Below are 25,260 nucleotides of genomic sequence, written 5' to 3' on the forward strand. Positions count from 1 at the left end.
AACAAGCAACACAACAACGAGACCAATAGCAAAAATCCACCAAAAACCTCATCAAAAACTTCCCACCGAGCCCAAGGTGTCGTCCCCATGCTAACACATCCTTTTTGACCCTCCCCCCTCACAAAATGAAAGCATCGACCCCGATGCCGACAAACATGCAAAAATAGGGAAAGGGGAGAACAAAAAGGGAAACAAACATGCGAAAAGGGGACTATTGGCCACTGGGGCCGGCACCATCATCACCTCCAAAACCATCACCCCCATCCCAACCTCCGGTGAAATCGGGAGGAAATCCATAAGGACCCTTAAATAGGTCTTGTTGGGATGGGGTCAATTGGTCAAAAGGCTCTTGTTGAACAAGGGGCTCGGGGTGACGGGGGTCAACATAGTAATAAGCGGGGTCACCCCTATAATCACTCCCCCCCGAGACCCTATAATCATAGGGCGGGAAGTTGCGCCTTGGCACATCGGGATTCTCAACCCCTTGCCAATAAGGGTACGTAGGGAGGCCGTCACCACCCCGGGAAGGTACCGGCCCTTGTTGGGGCGGCACATAAGGGTAGTTGACCGGAGGTGTGACCTCCCCCCTACGTACACTAGCGTCATACAAGGCGCTAGTTTGATAAGATAAAGTTTGGTGGTCAGAAAACATACCTTGCATGCTCAATTGCATGCGTTCCATGTGGGCTCTCATGGCCTCCATTTCCCGGAGATAAGCATCTCCTTGGAAGTCTTGTTGTTGTTGTTGTTGTTGATGTTATTGTTGTCGTTGTTGTCTTCTCTCTCTTCTTCTTCCTTGAGCATCCTCTTGGAAATGCTCATGTTGTTGATGAAACGGCGGTTGTTGTTGTTGTTCCTCATTTCCTCCTCCTCCTCATTGACTCCCTAAAACCCGGCTCCCTCAACAAAATTTGCATCCTCCTCCATCTCATCCTCATCTATCCTACCATTGTCCCTAAGGACCATCCAAACATTCCTAGCTTGGCGAAAGATGGAGGTAGCGGCCGGGTTAGGGAGAAGGCAATGGTGGGTATTCCTCACTAGCCAAGAGTAAGTACCGGCTCTCCTAGTACTAGTTATGAAACGGAGGGTGTTAACCTGCTTCAAACTAATCCAAATGTCTTCACTCCCTCCAGCCGGAGTGCAAGACTCTAAGAACCGCTCTTGCTTAAAATACCTCACTAGACGGGTCACCATGCCCCCACAATGAATCTCCCCCGTCTTAACCCCATGCATGATCTCCTTGCAACACTCCATGAAAATATAGCCAAAGTTTATCCTAGATCCCAACTCCGGCTTAGTAGCCATCCACAAGACCAAGATCTCCTCTCGAGATAACTTCCCCAAATCTTGCTTATTATAAACCGAATAACCGAGAATTCTATGGAGGATCCTAAGGGCCGGATGGATGATCTCACTAGCAAGGGATATCTTGGAGTCAAACTGCTTTTTGTGGGCTATGGTTCTCCACCAAGCAACCTCATTGTACTCACTTTGGGCAAGGGAGATAAGGGGCTCAAAGATATCACCATTTGGGTTGAAACCTAGGGCTACATTAAACTCGGCTAGGTTCATGGTGTGCTTTACATTGAAGAGTTGGAAGGAGATGATGAAGTCGGTTTCCCCTACCCTATTGAATTCAAATGTGGAGAAAAACTCAATTGAAGGCTCCAAGTAGGTTCGGGGGGTAGATTTCAAAAACTCACCCAAGCTTAGGTTTTCGAGGAGTACATCAAGATCGTTATCTATGCCTAGCTTGGCCATGTCATCACGAAAATAGTGGCGGGTGGGTCTAAACCGACGGTCTTTCATTTTGTTATATATGGGCAATTGTTTAGACCGGTTCCACAATTTTAGAGGTGGTAGAGGAGGAGGGGCGTCATCTTGGGTTGAGGAATGTGTTTGGGGTTGAGGGTTTGAGGATTGGCCTTGAGAAGTTTGGCCGGGAGATTGGTTTGAGCGGTTTTTGCTACTCTTAACTTTTCTCAACAAATTCATTTTTTACCACACAAATTCACAAAAATTCACAAGAAATATTCCAACTCCCTCAAACAAACAACAAACACCTCAAACACTCACAATCCTCCTTTCAAATCCAACCAAACCCCCAAAAACTACAAGGTACCTGTTTCAATCAACACAACAACCAAAATTCCAACAACAAATACCAATATCAACAATCATCCATCAAATATATGCAAGATTTATCAAGAAAAATCAATCATCACTCAAAATTACCAAATTTCACAAAAAACAACCATGAAACACAAAAATCATGCTCAAAATCAAGGTAAACAAACCAATGTAAAGAAATCAAGTGAAATTGACAAGAATAATACAAAGGTTAGAAGTATACCAAGATTGGAGACTCAAATTAAGCTTAGAGCACCACACACTACCGAAATTTGCCGAAAAACCACGAGAAACTTGAGTAGAAGTGATGAAATTTGAGAATTAAGGTAGATTATGTGAAGATTTGATGGAAAATGTGAAGAGAAGAGTAAGAGATTGATGAGTTGGGGTTAGGGTTTGAGAGGTTTTTAGAGAGAGAAAGGGGAAAAGTATAGAGGAGGTGAGAAAATAAGAGAGGAGAGAGAGAGGAGAGGGCGTCCGGGTTTAAGAAACCCAGCTACCCGCGCCCTCTCCCGAAACAATCGCGGTCTCGAGAACTACCCGCGGCCGCGGAGAGACCGCGGGGCAACCGCGGGGAGTTCCTGTCCAAAAATGAAGAAATTATACCTGATGCTTGCCGCGCCCTCTCCAAGGACGCCGCGCCCTCTCCAAAACTTCCCGCGCCCGCGGAGAGACCGCGGGGCAACCGCGGGAAGTTCTTGATCTATTTTTGACATTTTTGGTGAAATGAGGGCCGCGCCCTCTCCAATTTCTCCGAGGTCTCACTAAACTCCCCCGCGCCCGCAGAGAGACCGCGGGGCAACCGCGGGGAGTTCCTGATTTTAAATGTTCTTTAAAGCCAAGGAGGCCCCCGAGGCCTCTCCAAGCCCTCGGGGAGCCCTCTCCCCTGCACTCTAAACTCTTCATAAAACTTCTTCTATCCAACATGAGATGATAATAGGAAACCTACAAAACAAACATAAAACCAACGCAACATAAGATCAAAAATTAATCAAGGAAAATCTAAAGAAAAGAAAATAAAATAAAAATGAGATGAGAATCCGGGTTGCCTCCCGTAAGCGCTTTTGGTTAACGTCGTTAGCTCGACGTGCACCACCCTCTCAAGGTGGCTTGAAAAGAATCATTTTGTGAACAAGACCAACAAACACTCCATCAAAGTACTTCTTGAGCCGATGACCATTAACCATAAATGAAGATGAGGAATCCAAAGGAGAAATTTCCACGGCACCATTACCAAAAACATCCTTCACCAAGAATGGACCACTCCATCTTGACATGAGTTTTTCGGGGAACAACTTCATTCTAGAATTGTAGAGGAGGACTTTGTCACCTACACAAAACTCCTTTTTCTCAATCAACTTGTCATGAACCTCTTTGGATCGAGCTTTGTAGGTGCTAGCACAATCGTAAGCATGAAGCCGAAGTTCCTCTAACTCATGAAGATCCAACCACCTCTTCTCTCCCGCACTTGCTAAGTCAAAATTGATCTTCTTGATGGCCCACAAGGCACAATGTTCAAGCTCAACCGGGAGATGGCATGATTTGCCACAGACAAGGCGATATGGAGTGGTACCAATGGGTGTCTTAAAAGCCGTCCTATAAGCCCATAGAGCATCATCCAATTTGTCCGACCAATCCTTTCTATTGCGAGCAACCGTCTTCTCAAGAATAAGCTTGATTTGACGATTTGAAACCTCAACTTGGCCACTCGTTTGAGGATGGTAGGGAAGCCTAAATCGTTGATGCACAGCATGTTTCCTCAACATCTTTTGAAAGGCATTATGGACAAAATGGGATCCATTATCACTTATCACCGCTTTTGGGACACCAAACCTTGGAAAGATGATCTTCTTAAACAACTTCAATACAACCTTGTGATCATTTGTTGGAGAGGCAATGGCCTCAACCCACTTAGAAACATAGTCCACCGCCACAAGGATATATTGATTCCCGTATGAAGAGGGGAATGGTCCCATGAAGTCAATTCCCCACACATCGAACACTTCCAATTCAAGGATAGGTTGTTGAGGCATCTCATTTCGCTTGGAAATGTTCCCAACTCGTTGACATCGGTCACACGACTTAACAAAGCCCCATGAGTCCTTGAAGAGATGTGGCCACCAAAAACCACTTTTAAGAACCTTGGTAGCGGTCTTGGAAACACCCATGTGCCCACCACTAGGGTCCGAGTGGCACATTCTTAATACACTAGGCACCTCTTCATTTGGAACACAACGCCTAAGTAAGCCATCAACCCCACGTTTGTATAAGATAGGATCATCCCACAAATAGTGAGTTGCCTCTCTTTTGATCTTCTTCTTTTGGTTCTTGGAGAAAGAGGGTGGAAACTCTCCACATGCTAGAAAATTGACCAAATCGGCATACCATGGGAGTTCCTTCACCTCTATGGCATACAAGAAATCATCAAGCATTCTATCTTCTATTGGTAGACCATCATCATGAATTTGATCCCCTTCAAGGCGAGAAAGATGGTCCGCCACAACATTCTCCGCACCCTTCTTGTCCCTAATCTCAATCTCAAAAGCATGCAATTCAAGCACCCATCGAATCAACCTTGGCCTTGACTCTTTCTTGGCAAAGAGATACTTGAGGGCCGCATGATCCGTGAAGACTATGGTCTTGGAACCCAACAAGTAACACCGGAATTTCTCAAAAGAGTGCACTATTGCCAAAAATTCTTTTTCCGATGTCGTGTAGTTCTTTTGAGCCCCATTGAGAGTCTTGGACATATAGTAAATCACATGAAGCTTCTTGTCCACCCGTTGTCCCAAAACACCTCCAATCGGCCAATCACTCGCATCACACATCAACTCAAAAGGAAGATCCCACCTTGGGCCTTGAACAATAGGAGTAGAGATTAGGGCCTTCTTCAATCTATCAAATGCCTTCAAGCATTTGTCATCAAAATTGAACTCAACATCTTTTTGAAGAAGGTCATTTAGGGGCTTAGCAATGAGTGAAAAATCTTTGATGAATCTTCTATAAAAACCCGCATGACCAAGGAACGATCTCACTCCTTTGACATTCACCGGAGGTGGAAGTTTCTCAATCACATCAATTTTGGCCTTATCCACCTCAATGCCTCTATTTGAAATCTTGTGCCCAAGCACTATACCTTCCTCCACCATGAAGTGGCACTTCTCCCAATTCAAAACAAGATTGACTTTCTCACATCTTGCCAAACACTTCTCAAGATTCACAAGGCACTCCTCGAAAGAAACACCCCCCCTCCCCAAAAAATCATCCATAAAGACCTCCATTTCCTCCTCCAACATATCTCCGAAGATACTCATCATGCACCTTTGGAAAGTAGCGGGTGCATTGCATAACCCAAAGGGCATTCCCCAGTAGGCAAAGGTCCCATAAGGACATGTGAATGTGGTCTTTTCTTGATCATTAGGGTGGATGGGGATTTGGAAGAATCCGGAATACCCATCGAGAAAACAATAAAACTTGTGCCTTGTTAGTCTCTCAAGCATTTGGTCAATAAATGGAAGAGGAAAGTGATCCTTCTTGGAAGATGTGTTTAGACGTCTATAGTCTATACACATCCGCCAACCGGTGACTGTCCTAGTTGGAATGAGCTCACCCTTCTCATTCTCAACCACGGTCATGCCCCCCTTCTTTGGAACGACATGGACGGGGGAGACCCACCTAGAGCTAGAGATGGGGAATATGATTCCCGCATCCAATAGCTTGGTGATCTCCTTCTTAACTACCTCTCCCATTTGGGGATGTAGTTTCCTTTGTCGTTCAATAGAGGGAAGGGCGCCTTCCTCAAGCGTTATGTGGTGTTGGCACAAGGCGGGGCTTATACCTTTAAGGTCATCAATTGTGTACCCCAAAGCACCTTGGTGTTTTCTCAAAACACCACATAACGCTTGAGCTTGGCTCTCGCTCAAGGATGCACTAACTATCACGGGGTAAGTGGAATGAGGGCCCAAGAATTCATACCTAAGGTGTGATGGTAGAGGTTTGAGCTCTACCATAGGCACACAATTACCTTCTTGTGATGTGGCCGCTTGCAAAGCTTCATTGCTTGAGATTTTCAAACATGTTTGCTCATCCACTTCCTCCACACTCCCATCAAGTAACTCCTCATAGAAAGTCATCTCCTTGCATGATGCACCTACTTTGTCTTTGTTCAACAAAACATTCTCAAGAGCATCGTTAGAAGTGAGCAAGTGCTCATGCATGGAAGACACAACAATATCAAGTGAATCAATCATCATACAATTTTCCAAAGAAGAACATGGATACTTCATGCTCTCATTCAAATCAAATTCTATAACCTCTTCTCCTACCTTAAGGAAGATCTTTGCACTCCTCATATCAATCATGGCTCCCGAGGTAGCAAGAAAGGGTCTACCTAAAATGATCGGAATGGTAGCATCCTCATCCATTTCAAGAACAACAAAATCCACGGGAAACACAAACTTCCCCACCCTCAAAGGGACATCCTCTACCTTACCTTTTGGAAATATGATAGACCTATCCGCTAATTGCAAGGTAATGTTAGAAGGTAAGAGTTCCCCTAGCTCAAGTCTTTGATAAACCGAATATGGCATTAGGCTCACACTAGCTCCCAAGTCACATAAGGCATTATCAATTTGCATCTTGTTAATGGCACAAGGGATGGAGAAGTTTCCGGGGTCTTTCAACTTGGGTGGCATTTTGTTCATGATGATAGCACTACAATTTTCGGTCAAATTGATGGTCTCCACAACCTTACAAGTTCTTCTCCCACTCAAAATGTCTTTGAGGAATTTGGCAAAGTTTGGCATTTGGTTGATCACATCGGTAAAAGGTAGAGAAAGGTGGAGTTGTTTTAGCATCTCAATGAATCTCCCAAATTGTTCATCCAATTTGTGTCTCATGAATTTTTGTGGGTAGGGGAGCTTGGGTCTCACAATTTCTTTCTCTACTCTCACCTCTCTAGGTGTCTCAACCACCACCTCATCCAATGATGCCCTATCCCCCTCATTCTCAACCAAAACCTCCCTAGGAATCTCCTTATCTACACCCTTCCTAGGCAATCTCTCCTCAAGAACCTTTCCACTCCTTGTAACAATAGCATTCACGGGTTTCTTGGGATCAAGACCTTGGGAAGGTAAAGAAGAAGGGCTTGCATGATCTTTCAAGGCATTAGCAAGTTGAGAGATTTGGTTTTCAAGCATTTTATTGTGGGTCATCATTTCATTGAATTTTTTATCACTTACGGCCATGTATGTGTTCAACAACTTGGTTTGATTCTCAATTATCTCCTCCAAATTAGTCCTAGGTGAAGAAGGTTGAGAATAGGAACTTTCACCTTGAGTCTTTGGAACGAATCCGGGTGGGGGACCTCTTTGAGAATTATTTTGCAAATTACCCCTTCTTTGATTGTTCCAATTACTCCTATTTTGACTTTGGCCATAGCCTTGATTATGGTTTCCACCACCTTGATTATGATTACCACTACCTTGGTTATGATTTCCATAACCTTAGTTTTGGTTACCATAACTTTGGCCTTGATTACCATAATTTTGGCTTTGATTTTGGCCACTATAACCTTGATTATTATAGCTACCACGAGAACCTTGGTTCCCTTGGTTTCTATAACCACCACCTTGGTAATAGTTGTCAAAATTGCCTTGGCCTTGGTAGTTCCTATTCCATTGACCTCTTTGATTATCAAACCGTTGACCATTATTATTCGACACATAATTCACATGTTCACTTTCATGGTTATCAAACTCATCAACACATTCATTAGGACAAGTACTAGAGTCATGATCATACGATCCACATGCATCACAAAACAAGCAACCCATAGGCATATTATGTGAAGAGGGAGGGGGTTGAGAGTTAGAAGGAGTACCTCTCCCCTTAAATTGGGAGGGAAGATTCGAAGCTTGAGAAGAGGAAGAAGTGCTCTCCAACTTAGCTTTGATTGCGGTGACCTCCTTTCCTAAGTTTGTCATTTGGGAGGAAAGGTTGTTGATTGCATTTAGATGGTCCACCGAGTATAATGAAGATTGCTTGCTTGAAGAGTCCCTCTCCCCATCTTACCAATCCCTATAGTAGGTCACCACGTCCTCAATGATGTCCACAACTTCTTCTTCGGTTTTGTTCATGATAGGGCCCCCGGCCCCTCCATCAAGGCATGACTTGCTTTGGGGACTTAAACCGCCGTAGAAGATTTGGATCACTTGGTATGTTGGGATTCCGTGGTGAGGGCACTCCCTTTGATACTCTTTGAATCTGTCCCATGCTTCGTAAAGGCTTTCACTTGGCCTTTGCTTGAACCCTTGAATCAAGGCTCTTGCCTCCGCCGTCTTCTTTTGGGGGTAGAAGCGGGACAAGAAGGCCTTTGTGACATCGTCCCAAGTTCTCAAGGAGTTGGGCTTCACCTCTTTGTCTAGCCACTCCAAGGATCTTCCTATTAGAGAGAAAGGGAACAACTTTAGGCGGATGAATTCTTGAGAAACCCCATTGACTTTGATGGTGTTGCAATATTTTTCAAACTCCTTAAGATGGTTCAATGGGCTCTCATTCTTGGCCCCACTATATTGCCTTCTCTCAATCAAGGTGATCATTGCCGGCCGAATTTCGAAGTCCTTTGCCGGTGTAGTAGGTGGAGCTATTCCGCTCTCAAACCTATATGCACCGGGCACTCCAAGCTCCTTCAAGGCCACTCTAGGATTTTCACCCATGCCTTGCTCTTCTTGAATTTCTTCTTCGCTTGAAGAACTATAACCCAAGGATCTATTAGCCACTCTTCTTCTTGAAAGAGTTATCTCAATTTCCGAATCAAGGGGAACAAAGGAACGATCACGGGTTCTATGCATGCAAAACTCAAAGAAAAATATTAGTAGCACGGCTACAAGTGTAGCCTAAAGAAACAAAATCTTTTTGTATTTTTTTTTTTCAAATAAAATGAAGTAGACTCAACAACAAAAGCTAAGCACCAATAGCACTCCCCGGCAACGGCGCCATTTTGACAAGAGGAAAATGCATGTCGTTATCTACCCTTTCCCCAAGTCAAACTAAATTTGTAAACACCTAACCAACCTTATATGAATATAGGGCAAGTTAAGGGTCGATCCCAAGGGAATGCAATGATGAAAACTAAAGTCTAAGTCAAGCTACCTCGAAGTCGAAAATGAGATTATGGTTGGTACTAAAGTGAACTAGATCAAATTTAACAAGTAATCAAGGGTCGAAACACTAGGGATATGGGTTCCACATGCAAGATCAATGATAATGCTAGTTTAAAGCTCAATCAATTAATTCAAGTATTGCAATGGACAAACAATAGTAGCAATCAAGAGAGTTCAAATGCTATCTCCTATAGGCCAATCTAGTGGTCACTATGAAAGGCAAACCAAGAAGAATCACAAGCAAACTCAATCAATTAGAGCAACCTTCAAATCAATTGGTCATGTCATTAAGAGTTGCAATGCAATCTAGATTAATCTTATTGGGTGATCAATCCTAATCTAATCAATCTCATGCAAAACTATGTCAACCAATTTAATTGCAACAAATCAACCAATCAAAGAGCATCAACTAGCAATTCCATTAATCAAACATGCTTCCCCCTTTCCCTAGCAACTAATCTACTCACTAATCATGGTGGAATTCAAAAACAAATAACTAGAAATTGCATTGATCATCATTCTATATCAAATAGCAAGTAAGTAAGAGATGAAAGAAGGAAGAGATTCTCACTAATATTGATGATTGAAAATGAAGAAATCCAAACTTGATTGATCAAATGTTGAGTTACAAATCCAAAACCAAGAACTTCTCTCTAACTTCTCTCTAGATTCTCTCTCTAAAACTAAGCTAATGAAATATTATCAAAAAGTTGGATTCAAAAAGGAAATACAATTCTAGTTATAAGCTAAGAAGAAAACGGCAGCTCCCGCGCCCTCTCTCGATAGACCCGCGCCCGCGGAGAAATGGGTACGGAACCCTCCGCGGGCTATCTGGGCAGCACCCGTGCCCGCGGCATCAGGGACCCGCGCCCGCGGGAAGATGGCCCGCGCCCGCGGGACGATCCCCTGCTCCCAAAGGCTGATCAGGGGCCGCGGTCTCTCTGAGTGGAGAGGCCTCTCCATTTTGCCCGCGCCCGCGGGAAGCCCTCGGGGCAACCGCGGCAAGTTCCTGCCTCATTTTGACATTTTTGAGCATTTTGGGCCCGCGCTCGCGGCAAGATGGACCGCGCCCGCGGCCTGATGGCCATATCTTGGAGACCTCTCCGAGGCCTCTCCAAGGCCTCTCTAAGCCCTCTCTAGCCAAATGCTTCTTCCTTGCTTGATCATTGAGGTCCCGAATTGCATCCTTTGCCAAGGTGAATCTCACAATACCTACACAAGTAAATAAAGGAAGGAAATAAAAGGGAAAAAGAGCAAAATAAAGGAAAACACGATAAAAACACGAGGATCATAAAGAAAAGAGGAAAAAGGAGAAACTAAAGGAAAAGGGCCAAAACTAAGAGAAGAAAGCATGAAAAAGGGAAAGAAATAACCTAAAAGACTACCCTATGAGTGTCATAAATGACACTCATCAGTCTCGTGATGCATCTGTTTTCTAAAATGTTTTATTAAAAATATTTTTTTCTATTTTCGAAATTATTCCTTTTCGTACTCTTTTTATGGAAAATTTCCAATCCAGTTTAGTTTGGTCCATGATGAGGGTCCAATAATGGTGTAGTGGGCTCGAAAAGAGCTTTCCAAAGATATATTATAAGCCCAATTCCGGTGAATAATGAGGATGTTATGGCCAAAATACTAAATTGGGCCTGAAATGAGTTTTATATACGACCTAATGATCAAGTGGAGGGCCTATTAATTAATATTCCTAAATTCATTAGGATTAATTTTCATTTTCTAGAATAATCTAGAAGGTTATCTTAAATTCTAGTGGAATTAGGATTAGTAATTATATCTTTTAGAAAAGTAAAGAATTTTATTTGGAATAAAACAAGTTTTTTGAAAGATTAAATTTGATTTTAAAAGATAAGTACGGACGTTTATTAGTCTAATTTAATTAGATTAAGGACTCAATACGGCTTTGAGTTAGTGCGTGAACCGTCGCGAAACAACAGAGCCATCGCGTTGCGATGGAGGTGTCGTGCCTGTCGAGTTGCGATGGGAGTAGTTTACTGAGAATCGAATTCGATCTTTTTCTGATTGTGTCGGGACCTTTTTCCTTATAAATAGGGTTGTATTTCCCCTTTTTCACCAATAATCATCAACAATCTAATACTCTTCTCTCACTTGAGCAGTAACTTATTCTCTCTCCCTCTTTCTAGCCTACCTTTTAATACAATATTCCGCATTCACGCGTTCTAGACACACCTAGCCAAGTTCGAAGTTGCCTTCGCCCTAGACGTGAAAGGTTGATACTTTCTGAGGGTTTGGTCCCAAATCTCTATTTCAATTATTTAGATTAATTGTTTGATTTAATATTTTCCTTGAAGTTACTAACGTGTGTATTGTTTTGATAGAAAGAGTTACGAGGCAATAAAGTAAGTTATTTCGTTGCGCTATATCTTTAAAAATGCATGCTTAGATTATTTTAATTCCTAGTGTCATGTTTAGGGTATTAACTAATATTTCTAATATCATGTATGTTTCTAGTATCATGCTTAGGTTTCTTCCTATTTCTTCTATAATGTTAGTATCATGTTAGGGCTAAAGCTTTAATTTTTATTGCTTAGTGACATACTAGGATTTGTTATTAATCTTGTTAGTATCATGCCTAGGATCTTGCTAACATTATTATTATGCTTTGATGAGATTATGATGATGATGATGATTTGTTGTATCATTATTATCATTTTGCTTGGCATATCATTGTTGTTGCTTGATCACGCCCTCTCTTGTAGGTTTAAAGGAAATTTGTACTTGTAATCACGCTTAATATGATAATTAATAATTTTATTTAGGCTAATGTTATTTTAATACAAGTGATCACCAATAATAGTTTTCTTAGTGCATTAATATTCAACCAGCATATATTAAACAGATTTAGGATTAATATATTGATTGTATGTTAGTCAGAAAGCGGACATGAATATGAGATGAATAAAGTAGAGGCCTACTTAGGGCAGGTTCAATCTCTTTTAAGTTGGATTTGTACCTTCATCCCTGAATATCCAGTCGTGGTTCAGGACCACTATGGAGTTCGCGATCTCATGATCGTGAAGGGGTGTAACCTTCACCCTGTGAACGGTTTACAAGTTCCTATAACTTGTTGGCTACTCTTTTGCTCTAGCTTCCTTCCCTTTGGATGCCACCATACTTAAGTGTATGATCACAGTGGGGCTCAAGTTTGGGATGCTTGAAATATTCCCTACAGTAACTAATAATTTCAAGGTTTTAAAAATGGCTTTAATTTCTTGTTGTGGTTGCTAATTAAATTAGTAGCTCGATTTTATTAATTTTAATCTCGTTTTAATTAGAATCTTGGCTCCCGAACACATATCTTCACCCAAGACTAGTGAATATTGGGTGGAATTGATGTTTTGGAAAAGTTTTAACCCTTTTAGGATTATGAAAAAGCCAAATTCTTTCCAGAAATGCCTGTTTCGAGGGTGTTTTCGTTTTGACGAAAAATTTTAAATTTTTTAAACCTTCTGCAATTTTAGACCACTTTTGAGCATGATTACTATGTAGTAATTGGTAAGATGGTTGGCTCATTTTTCACATAAACTTGAAAGTTCACATTTTTGCAAATCAATTACTTCAAGTGTGAATGTTTATGGTGATTTTGTGATTTTGAAGTCCCAAAAGTGTTAAAGATTCAATCTTTAATTGTTTATTTGGTTGGATCTTAACATACTAGTTTCCATGATTGAACTACTTTTTGGATTTAATCATTTTAAGTTGAGTAAAGTCATTAAAGGTTCAAACTTGTGATTGAAATTTAATTAATCTTCATATTGGAAGATGTAATTTTTCAGAGATTCACAAGTTGATGTGGGAATTTTTTCATTGAATATTTATGTTCATTATTCCAACTCCTTTTAATTTTGTCAAATCTCATGATTAATTTATGTTGATTAAATTAATAGTGAGAAAAGCCCTTCATTTTTGTAGCATCAAGTTGAACCAATTTTTATTTAAGGAAATAGTTCATGGATTAATTTGGTTTGTGTACTTAAATGATTTTATTAAGTTTGACTTGTTTTAATTTTTCATTTTGCTCAAAATATTGATTCCAAAATTAATTTAGAATTGATTATAAACGTCACAAAAAAAAGGGAAATAATACCAAGGCACAAGCATGCAAACCAAGGCAAAATAGCCACGAGCTTCCCTCGGCCAGTTGGTGACGGTAGGAAAACCTAGGTTGTTGAGTTCTAAGAATCCCCCGATCAAAACCAAATTTATAACCAAACCCAACCCTAAGTATAGGGGTAAGCCCGGGTTAAACCCAAGGGAATGAGGTATAAGCTAAAGTCTCTAGCTAAGCTATTCCGAAATTTTAAGCAATAGGGTTGGTCTAAACTAGCAAGTCAACACAATCAAAGCTTACAATAGAAATCAATATCAAAGTACTAGGGATTTAGGATCCACATGCATTCACGATAAACTTGCTAATTTGTCGGGAAATTGATCAACCAAGCAATGCGAGGGAAAACGGTATTTGCAATCAAAATCACTTAAAGAGCTATTTCCTAAAGTCAAGCTAGATGTCTCTACGAATGACTTCAAAGGAGAATCGCAAAACAAGATCAATCGATAATAATAGCTTCCAAATCAATTTGTCGTGTCATTGAAAACTAATATGCAGTCTAGCTTGATAATCAAGGTTAGCTACTCCTCATCAAATCAAACACATGCACAAATTCCATCAACCAATTTAATCACATCATCCAATCAATCAAAAACCCCAAATTAGTAGCTTATCACTCATAAATGCTTCACCACATCCCTAGCAAAGGAACTACTCACTACACATTGTAAAATTGAAAAGCATAACTAAACTAATCATCAGTTTCATCATCAACATTGCATTTTAAATATCAACAATCAAATCAAACAAACTATAGAAATTAAACAATATATCAAGAATCAAAAAATAGAAATTCAACAATATATCAAGAATCAAACACTAAAATTGCATTAAAAGGGAAAAAATTCTTACAAAACTTTGATCAATAACAAAGTGAATGAAGATCAAAATGTAGCAATCATCAATTACCAAGTTTCTGTCTCTAAAATCTATGAACAAAGTTTCCCAAAATCTTGAGCTTATCTCTCTATAAATCCAATCTATTACAAATTCTAGTCTAATTCTCAATCATTTCCTCACTAAAAATGAAGAAATTCTATATATAGTAAAACTAACAAAGGAGAAGTTAGTTAGACGTCCAAAAAGAACCCCAATAGGCGTGCCCTCTCCTCTAAATGCGCGGCCGCAAAGAAGTGGGTATGGAACAGGGGGAGAGCAGCTGCACGGCCGCACCTCCCACCTACGCGGCCGCGCCTTTGAGCAGGGGAGGGCTTCCTCGTGCGTCAGTTGATGCTCCCGTGCGCTCCACTAGATACATGTTGGGGGTGGCAGTTTCCAAAGGATTCCACGGTGGGTTCAACACCATTTTTGATGCCCACGCAGCTTGAGAGCGTGGCCTTGAAGACTTGGACTTTGCACTCCTTAGTACTTGAGCTTGAAGGGGAGAGACCGGCTTGCATCTTGAACTTTATTAATCTCAAGAATAAGCCATTGAGCTCTTTGAACATCACCAATCTCCTGAAATCAAAGAAAAGCAAACAAATATAGGAGAAAAGGAGAAATAAACTAAGAAATGCAAGAAAATGGGAAAACAACTAAAGAAAACACAAACTAGAGAAATAACAAGTAAAACTAAAGAAAAAGAGATAAAAGAGCTTGTAGACACCTGATTGTGTCTCCCCAAAAAACCAAACCCAGTGATGAATGCCTTTCAATTCATTTGATTGTCGAACATGGTGAAATGTGAAAAGTCTTGTGATGCAGTCATTTTAATAAAAATAATTCATTTCTGTTTTCGAAAATCATTCATTTCGTACCCTATTTATGAAAAATATCCAGTCTAGTTTAGTTTGGTCCATAATATGGGTCCAATAATTGTGTATTTGGATGGGGCTTGAAAAGACCTTTCCAACGATGTATTATAAACCCAATTCTGATGAATAATGAGGAAGTTATGACCAAAATACTAAACTGAGCCCAAATTGGATTTTACTACGACCCAATGATCATGTGGAGGGTCCAAAGGTTTAATCCCATTCCTAAAATAATTAGGATTAATTAGAAGCTTCTATGAGTTTCTAAAATATCTTAATTATCCTTTTTGAAAAGATAAGATTAAGGAATTTGAGATTGAATAAAACTTTCCTTTTTTAAGTCCTAATTCTATTCGAAATGAAAGACGTTCAAAGATGATCAGATATTACTTTTGTGCCTCTTAATTTTTATCAAAATGTTATATAGTTGGATATATCTTAAAATTATCTTTCCAATTATATATTATAATATTAATTTCGAGCTATAACAAAAAAGATATGAAAGAAATACGAAACACTATCCAAAACTGACACCGTCCCACTATTTCGGTCATATCATTTACTCTACAAATGATTTTAATTTTATTTTAAATGGATTGGAAAGTAGACGTCAAGAGATTTCCAAAGACATATTATATGACTTATTTGGACTTCTGGATAAAAAGTTATGATAAAAATAAAATCCATAAAAACTATTATCCGTCGAGTTTTATTTCGATTCGAATTCGGATTCGTTTCTATTCCTTCGACCCTCTTTTTTCCTTATAAATAGAGAGGTCATATCACACCTTTTTGAATCACCAACAGTCATCAACAATCATCACCTCTTCTCTCTCTAAAAGCTAAAGCTTATTCTTTCCTTCTCTGTCTCGATTTCTAAGCCTAGCCTTTTCAAAATATAATATTCCTCATTCACGAGACTTAGACACAAATAGCCAAGCTCGAAGTTGCCTTCACCCTAGACGTGAAAGGTTGATAATTTCTGAGGGCTTGGTCCCAAATCCCAATTTCAATTATTTAAATTAATTGTTTGATATAATATTTTTATTGAAGTTACTAACGTGTGTATTATTTTGATAGAAAGAGATACGAGGCAACAAAGTAAGTAATTTTATTTTGTAGAAAACATGTTTAGATTGTTTTAATTCCTAGTATCATGTTAGGATGCTTTTATTGATGTCTGATATCATGCTTAGGTTCCTTTCTATTTTCTTCTATCATGTTAGTATCATGTTAGGGCTAAAGCTTTAATATTTATTGTTTAGTGACATGCTAGGATTTGTTATTGATCATGTTAGTATCATGCCTAGGATCTTGCTAATAATATTATGCTTTGAGATTGATTATTTTAACTATGATGATTTGTTGTATCAATATAATATCATGTTGCTTGATATTGTTATTGCTTGATCACGCCCTCTCTTGCAAGATTAAAGGAAATTTGTATTTAAAATCACGCTTAATAAGATAATTAATAATTTTATTTAGACTAATTCAAGTGATTGCCAATAATAATTTTGTTTGTGCATTAATATTCAACCAACAAAGATTAAACAGGTTATGATTAATATATTGATTGTATGTTAGTCATAAAGCACACAAGAATATGAGAAAAATAAAGTAGAGGCTTATTTTTAGGGCAGGTTCAATCCCTTTTAGGCTGGATTTGTACCTTCATCCCCGAATATCCAGTAATGGTTCAGGACCACTATCGAGTTAGCGATCTCATGGATAGTGAAGGGGTGTAACCTTACGGTTACAAGTTCCTAAAACTTATTGGCGACTCTTTTTCTCTAGCTTCATTCCCTTTGGACGCCACCATACTTAAGTGTATGATCACAGTGGGGCTCAAGTGTAGGATGCATGAAATATTCCCTACATAATTTTTGGCGACTCCACTGGGGAGGATTTCTATTTTAATTCCTAAAATTTATTTTGGCAATAATTTAAAATTAGTGGACGAGACTCGAAAATTTCTAAGTATTCATGTGCATAATTTTGATTGACATTATTGGCATAAGCATAAAAAGGTCTGCATTGGATAGACCATCCGTAATGCGTCAAAAACATAGGATTTTTACACGTAGGAAATTTAGGAAATATCTTTCACAACTAGAATCGAAAAAACGCTGCGAAAACTGGAAAATTCTAAGAAAACAGAGAGCTGCTGAGGCATGTAAGAACTGGCGCTGAGAAAATAGTGCCCATCGCAGTGCGATGGCTCTGTCGCAGCGCGATAGCAATATCGTGGTGCGACAGGGTTATTGTCTCGTAATGGTCCCTGTTGTCTCACGCTACTTTTTTGAATACCGAGCCAGAAATCTGCGTTCTTTTTTTGACCGGTTCTAGTACTGTTTGCTCGGTTTTACTTTTTGATTGAGTTTGTCTCACTTTTCTGAACCTATATGTGTTCTACATATGGCCATAACCCTGTAGGAATTCAATCTTCATCTACCCAATCGAACGCTCATTGCAATGAAGGGTACATCCGAGTTTGTGAATTCACCAAACCATGGAAACAAGTTTAACTTGTGGGGTCCCATCCACACGCGCCAACCCTTCCAAAGGTAAGGCTTCCGCGCGATGCATCCGGACTCATTACCATGGAACCTCTTTGACTTACCCTTATCCTTAAACTTTAGAAAACTAGTGTCATGGTTAGGTTGCAAATTCATTGCATCATATTGTGACTATTTAACTACTTGTGCATTATTTGCTTGTGCATATTTATATGTGATTAAACTAACCGTTGGTTTGACTTGTGATTATAAATATGTTAAATAAACCAACCAATGAATAAAGGACTTTGCTTAATTAATTGATTAATTAATTTGAGCTAATAAATATGTCTAAAATCGAGTCATAGTTCCTTTATGTCAACCCGAATTTTTATTCCCGTATACTGCTCAAGCGTCAACTTGTTTTGGTAATAGCCGGTGTTATAGAAATATTTACGAGTCTTAGAACCTATGGATCTGTAGCCCCTAGTTGTTTCTCTTTAATTTGACGTTGGTTTCGTCTAATTTGGAGTCACAGATCAAAAGTTATGACTAAAATACTACAGCCTGTCCAGTTTAGTGCACATACGTGAGGTCTTGACTTAGTCTTTGTTTGAGTCTAGTCACACTGTCTAGCCACATGGTCATGACACGAGTCTTGAACATATCACTTACACTCATAAGTATTCACACACTTTGTACATACTCTTTTCACACCATGACCATGTCTTAGGTTTATTCATGAGTCGCTCTTTCCGTCCTTTGAGTTGGGGGTCCACTCTATCCCTAATTCTTCCATATCTCTCTATCTACATCACTTTCTTCCTACATGCTTTCTCCATACATAGCCTTCTCCACATTCTTCTATGATCTCCTCCTATCCATTGCATGTTGAATTGAGTTTGAGCCAAATAATTAATCCATGATTTTCCCTTCCACAAACACTTGGTCAAGGAGAGAAGGGCGCTTAATCAAAGACAACACCTTCGTTCCAGTACTACTCTTCGAAAAACCCATCAGACACCGGAAAAAGTTCGTACTAATGGCTTCCCAACAAGAAGTTGATGAGTTGAAGCAAAACATGAATAACCTAACTGAGATGATGAAAGCCCTCGTTCTTCAATTCAATGTCCCTGCTAAGCAACGATAGCTTGAGCAAGTGGAAGAAGGCCTTAAGAAAGTTTCCAACGATTACAAGTATCAAGGAATTATCTCCCAAGGGGTCTCTGTGGACAAGGAACTTCTTCCACAAAAGTTCAATGCCAATGACATCCCTAAGTTCAAGCCAACTGATAACCCTTACTTCCATTTAAGAGCTTTCAAAACTATAATGAATATTAAGGGAATTGATTGGAAAGCTTTCCACTCGCTGTTTTCACTATCTCTAGAAGCCGTTTGTCAACAATGGTTCTTCTCCCTTAAAAAAGAGATATCTCTTCTTGGGATTCAATAACAAACGCTTTCATTGATAGGTACAAATGCAACATTCAAGTTGAAACAGACCATAAACAACTTGAAATGCTAAAGCAAAAGGAAAATGAAGGATTCACCTTTTTCTTCAATAAGTGGAGGGAAACTTCCTCTAGGATGGTAGATGTTCCTACTAAAAAAGAGTCCTTAAGGATGTTAATCAAGAACCTCCAAGAGAAGTATTCAAAGCATTTGAAATACCAACACAACTTGAATACTTACAAGGCCGTCTATGACATAGGTATTGATATTAAAGATGAGCTTGCAAAACAAAAGGCTACTAACCATAGTAATAACAGTGGCTGGAAAAGAATGAAGAAGGACAACTTAAATACCTACTCTAGTAATAATGTAAGTACCTTTGACCTTAACAATGTCTTAGCCATGGATAAACAAGGACCTAAAAAGAAACCCAAAAAAGAATTTACGCCTATCGGAATGACCTATGATGTTGCTTTCGATAGTCTCTATGATCGAGGATTAATCAAACCTATTGGCCCTACTGAAGATCCAACGCCAGAAAATCGATCTTCAAGATGGAATCCCAATTCTTATTGCAAGGACCATCGAGGAAATGGTCATACCACGGATGAATGTTACAGATTTCAAAATCTCATTCAAGATCTCATAGATGCAAACAAGATTCCGTTGCCTCTAGCTGGCAAGAAGACCGGGTGATGATAAAGCAAAAGACACAAGAGGAGCTTCAATGAGAAGATTTTGTGACTTCTTTTCTTCTTTTTTATTTTCCCTTCCTGAATAAGTCTAACATAGGCACCTTTTGTTTTCCTTAGATTTATTCCATAGGTTTTTCTTTTTCCTTTAATAAATTGAGTATTTATTTCTTTACATATGACCATTGCATTGCATTTAAAAAAAATGTTGGACTAAGCACAAGGTATACTAATAATTTGAGGTACCCCTTGTAGTCATACTATATCATCTTCACCCTTCAAATACATAATCCTTTCTTGATGAGCCAATTTGAGCCTTGTCTAACGATGGCCTTTCTTTTTTCAACCCTAATCTACCTAACCATGGGATGGGATGGTGTGCAACTTATGCAATTTACAAATAAAAGCTTGAGTGATTTTACAAAAATTTCAAAAAACTAAAATAGCAATAAAAGTGTGAAAAAGGGCAAGTGTTCCAATGTCTTTGATATGAACATGTCTTTGATAAGAACACATCTCATATTGCGTCTCTTATCGAGTGCTCGGTACCGTGCCTGAGAAACATGAATGCCAAGTGAGTGATAGATCACATGATCGGGATTACCCACACTTATCAAAAAAAAATGCGAAAGCAAAAAAAGAGAGCAAAAATATAAACAAAAGAGAGTTCAAAAGTGAGAAACCTCAAACATACAAATACAACCTTGGGGGCTTATCTAGGGTCTTGAGCCTTCATCCCCTTCTTCTTCAACCTTTAGCCTAACCAAGTTACAACCCTTAAAAGACCTCTTTGAGGTACACACACTTGTGCGAGGTTCGGGTAGAGCTACGTTCAGCCTGATTCCTAACAGATACGTAGGCAACCTCACATTGGGGGTGCGACAGTAATAAAATGCATTTACATTTACATTCATACACGATCATATTAAGGGATCTCCAATGCTCATCCCTATCAATTTAGAGCTAGACTTGGGGGCTTAATCCCTACATCATTATCTTACCCAGCCTAATAGTCCCCATTATTTGACTCTTTTCAAAATATTTTTCCATACACTTAGCCTTTGCGGCCTAACTTTGGGGTTATCCTGGCGCACCCAAAAAGACACATTTGGCTTGGGTTTCAAGACAACAAAAGAAGATGTGAAATAAGCTTTGTTGAAGATAAAGGCTCGCAATAATGCGCGAGCCATGAAAATAGAAACGACTATGGATTCCTATCCCCTCTCTCTCAAAGGTCAGTACATCAAGGAAGGGGAAGACTATCCATGCTATGAAGTTCCTGAGCCTTTCGTCCACAAAGGGAGGCGCGAGCCGGGGTTTGAAGTATTTTTGGATTGTGACTTCGTTGATGAAGGTAATTTGTTCCAAAAAGCTAGGGAACTAACCAGTCCAGGCGCCGATGATATGGGCATCAATCTTCTTTTCGGGCTCGAAAAGAATGAACTCAAGCGCATCAATGATGATAACTTTGAGCTCATTTAAAATGTCATGTCAAGCAAAGACTTTGATCCCTCTGAATTCATAGTCCCAACTGAAGGTCTTTTGAATGGATGGCGCAAGACGGTGAAGATCACTACGCCAAGTGGCAAAAGCTGGAAGTCACCACTGGTGAAGGCCCTATGTTTGATGAATCTGAATCGTCTAAGTGCGAGTCAGAGTTTGAGTCTGTTGATGGGCCTGTAGGATCTAAGGCCGACCCCCATTTTTTCTATCGAGTCTATTTCTGTAGTTCTTCCTAGTGTCGAGTCTCCCCCTTCTATCCCTAATAATTCCGGCGAGGTCGCAGCTGACCTTACCCTCTTTGATGTAATGTTTGATGAATTCAATTAGATGAGTACCCTTGCTTACGATGTGTGTCATTCCCCTAACCCTGATCAATATTGCTTTGTTATGATAAAAATGACAAAGAGATAATAAAAGCAATAGAAGAACACGATAATAAAACTGCAATAATTGAAGATATAGAAACAGTTAATATTTCCAATGATACTACTCTCAAAGAAGTTAAAATTGGATCAACACTAGCTCAAGACAAACACAAAGAGCTAATTAACTTGCTTAGTGAATTTGTTGATGTATTTTATTGGTCCTACCAAAACATGCCTAGCATTGATAGGGACGTAGCTCAACACACAATGCCACTCATTCCAGGTATGAAACCTGTCAAGCAAAAGCTACGTCGCATGAAACCGTATGTGGCTCTCAAAATCAAAGAAGAAATTAAAAAACAGATGGCTATGGGTTTCATCAAAGTGTCTAAGTATCCAAAATGGATAGCCAACGTGGTTCCAGTTCCAAAGAAAGATGGAAGGGTTAGAATGTGCGTTGATTATAGGGATCTCAACAAGGTAAGCCCAAAGGATGGGTTCCCTCTACCTCACATCAACATTCTGGTAGACAATATAGTAAATCATGCACTCCTCTCCTTCATGGATGGATACGCTGGATATAATCAAGTATTGATTGCCAAGGAAGACATGGAGAAAATAAAATTCATTACGCAATGGGGAACATTGTTGCTACACGGTAATGTCATTCGGGTTAAAAAACGTGGGTGCCACTTACCAGAGAACAGCAACAGCGTTGCTACATCATATGATCCATACAGAAGTGGAGGTTTATGTTGATGATATGATCGTCAAATCAAAAGATCGACCAGGCCACATCGTTGCACTCCGGAAGTTATTTGAACGACTCCGCAAATACAACATGTAATTGAATCCAGCAAAGTGTGCATTCGGAGTTACATTAGGCAAACTCCTTGGCTATGTGATCATTTCTCGAGGGATTGAAATAGATCCCACAAAAGTCAAGGCAATTATAGCCATGCCACCACCTAAGACTCAGAAGGAGATTCGAGGTTTCATCGGAAGATTGCAATACATAAGTAGGTTCATATCCAAACTCACTGCGATATGCAAATCTATATTCAAGAAACTTAAGAAGAATGTTCCAGTCACCTGGGATGATGACTGCCAAAAACCTTTCAACAAGATCAAAGAGTACTTGGCAAATCCACCTGTACTAGCACCAGCTGTAGGAGTTTATAGGTACTATAAATTGGAAAATCATGAATCATATTAATAAAGCACTTAATCCCAAGATCGCATGCATAACACACAAGACATATAATTATACCTTTGAAGCGTGAATTCCACGTAGCTATTTGACAGGCAAATCAAGGAGAGAATAGAGCCCCAAGCATTGCTCCTCTACTTAGTCCACGGGCTTCGAACGAGCCGTCCACCAATACTAGATTGGTCGAGTGAAAGGGAAAACTACGATCACCACCTTTAATGGACAAAGTCAACCACTACGAACAACCACCACCACGAACCACCTTGAGAGGCGCCGGGAAGGAGAGAGTGCCGTGAGAGAGAGAGATCGATTTGAGGGGCTTGGTCTCGTGTTTGCTAACTCAGGTTTTGATCTTACTGATCAATTGAATTCTATCTTGCAAACCCTAGGCACTTAGTTTATTTATAATCTTATTATAATTAGACTAATTTAGGAAGCCCAAAACCCTCCAACCTTGTCTATATGGCCGGCCATACTAGGGGATGAGGCCCGTCATGGGCCTCGTCCTCTCATGCTCGATCTAGGCCCTTTGTGTGACCTTATAGGATCCGTCCAAGTGGGCTTTGGTCTATTTTACTAGCCAAAAGATCGTTAGTAGCTCTAGCTATGATATAACGACGACCTAAATGTATGTACTTAATTATCTCCATAATTTGATCCATTTATATATCCAGTAATTGCACATGACGAAGACATAAATCCTTCAATCTCCCACTTGTCTGAGACAAGTGGCAATATTCAAATTCCTTAAGTCAATATGTGTCGATTTGATAATATGATTGCATCACATGTCGAGATCATATTAATTTACAATTCGTTTCTTGAAATCTGAGTTCGAATTACAAAACCAAATGATTGTTGAGTAATGCATTTGAACACGACCACGTATTTTCTGAATTCTCCCTCTTCAAGCGTCCATGACACATTCCCTAATTTAATAGGTAGACCCAATCCAATCTTGTGTCAACAAGGCTCCCACTCAACTTTTGAAACAACCGGAAACATCCTTTATAGCCTCCACTTACGGGAAGACGTTTGAATGCACCACATTTAAAACATCCATTGAATGAAATCAATGTTCCACTCATGTCAAAGGAATCAACTAATATATGTGGAAGCTCTATACTTGAACTTCAAAGTAGGTCAATAGTTCGATCATGCATCATTCATGCATATCCAAGTGATTGATCAAGTATCACTATGCCCCTATAGCCCATGAAACTGCGCTATCCAATCAATCTTACATGCTAGTCCATTTATTGAAATCATTTATGTCTACTTTAATGATTTTGAACTAGGAACTTAAATAATATATGAATTTTGTTCACCTGTGGGGTTTCATTCACCAGGTCATCAACCTAATAAGCCCACCAATTCATAATTATTTTGGACATTTTATTTAATTTCCAAAACCATAATTAAATAAGAGAAATGAAATTTCTATTTTAAACATAATTCTGGAAATATATGCATTCCTTATGTAATATACTTTCTCAATACATACACAACTTGAATTATATAATTTGCTACAATCCAAGACTTTAATATGACTCTCGTATCTTAGTCTATGGAAGGGGTTTAATGATTTCTCACTCATAATAAAACTTTACATATCACAACATCCTGCTTGTCATTGATCTCATAAATAAGGTGATATCCCATATCTATTTGTTTGGATTTGTGATGTGACCCTGGCTCCTTTGTTTTGGCAAAGGTGTCCTTTTAGTCACAAGACAATTTGATCCAAACTTCCTCTTTAACTACTCTTATGGTAGTTAAACACACATATTCTGACAATGAGTATGCAACAGTGTTGTTCTTTGAACTTTTCAAACTTACTGTATTTCTCCATACAAACACAAAAAGTATTTAGATCAACATCTAAAGTCATCTTTCCTGTTTAGAAAACTTGCATCCGTATAACCTTTTGACAATTTGTTCACTTTTAACACCATAAACTAGAAAAATTCCTTTAGTTCTTCTCAAGTACTTAAGGATTTGCTTTTGGCAACTTTCAGTATGCTTATTTTGAATTTACATGAAACCTGTTACACATGCACAAGTCATATGTAACATCTTGCTTTGTACATATCATGGCACATATAATGGACCCTTTTGCAAAAGCATGAGGTACACTATCCATACAACTCAACTCTATTAGCTTTAGAAAGCACTGAGTTTTTTAGAGAGTAATACCATGAAACATGGGAAGATATCCTCTCTTAGAGTCTTGCTTCATGAACTTGTCAAGATCCTTATCAACGTAAGTCTCTCGATGTTGTTCAATCATTCTTCAAGATTCACTTCGTGGATCTTGATTTCCAATATGAACATCTCCTAAGT

General features: G+C 39.4%; 1 pseudogene; it reads left to right on the top strand.

Moving 5' to 3' along the window:
• Nucleotides 1-8,358: 8,358 nt before the first annotated feature.
• On the top strand, nucleotides 8,359-8,457 carry LOC145593319 (small nucleolar RNA R71; annotated as a pseudogene).
• Nucleotides 8,458-25,260: the final 16,803 nt, after the last annotated feature.

This window comes from Chenopodium album, chromosome 18, assembly GCF_948465745.1.
Source record: "Chenopodium album chromosome 18, dcCheAlbu1.1, whole genome shotgun sequence".
Taxonomy (NCBI): domain Eukaryota; kingdom Viridiplantae; phylum Streptophyta; class Magnoliopsida; order Caryophyllales; family Amaranthaceae; genus Chenopodium; species Chenopodium album.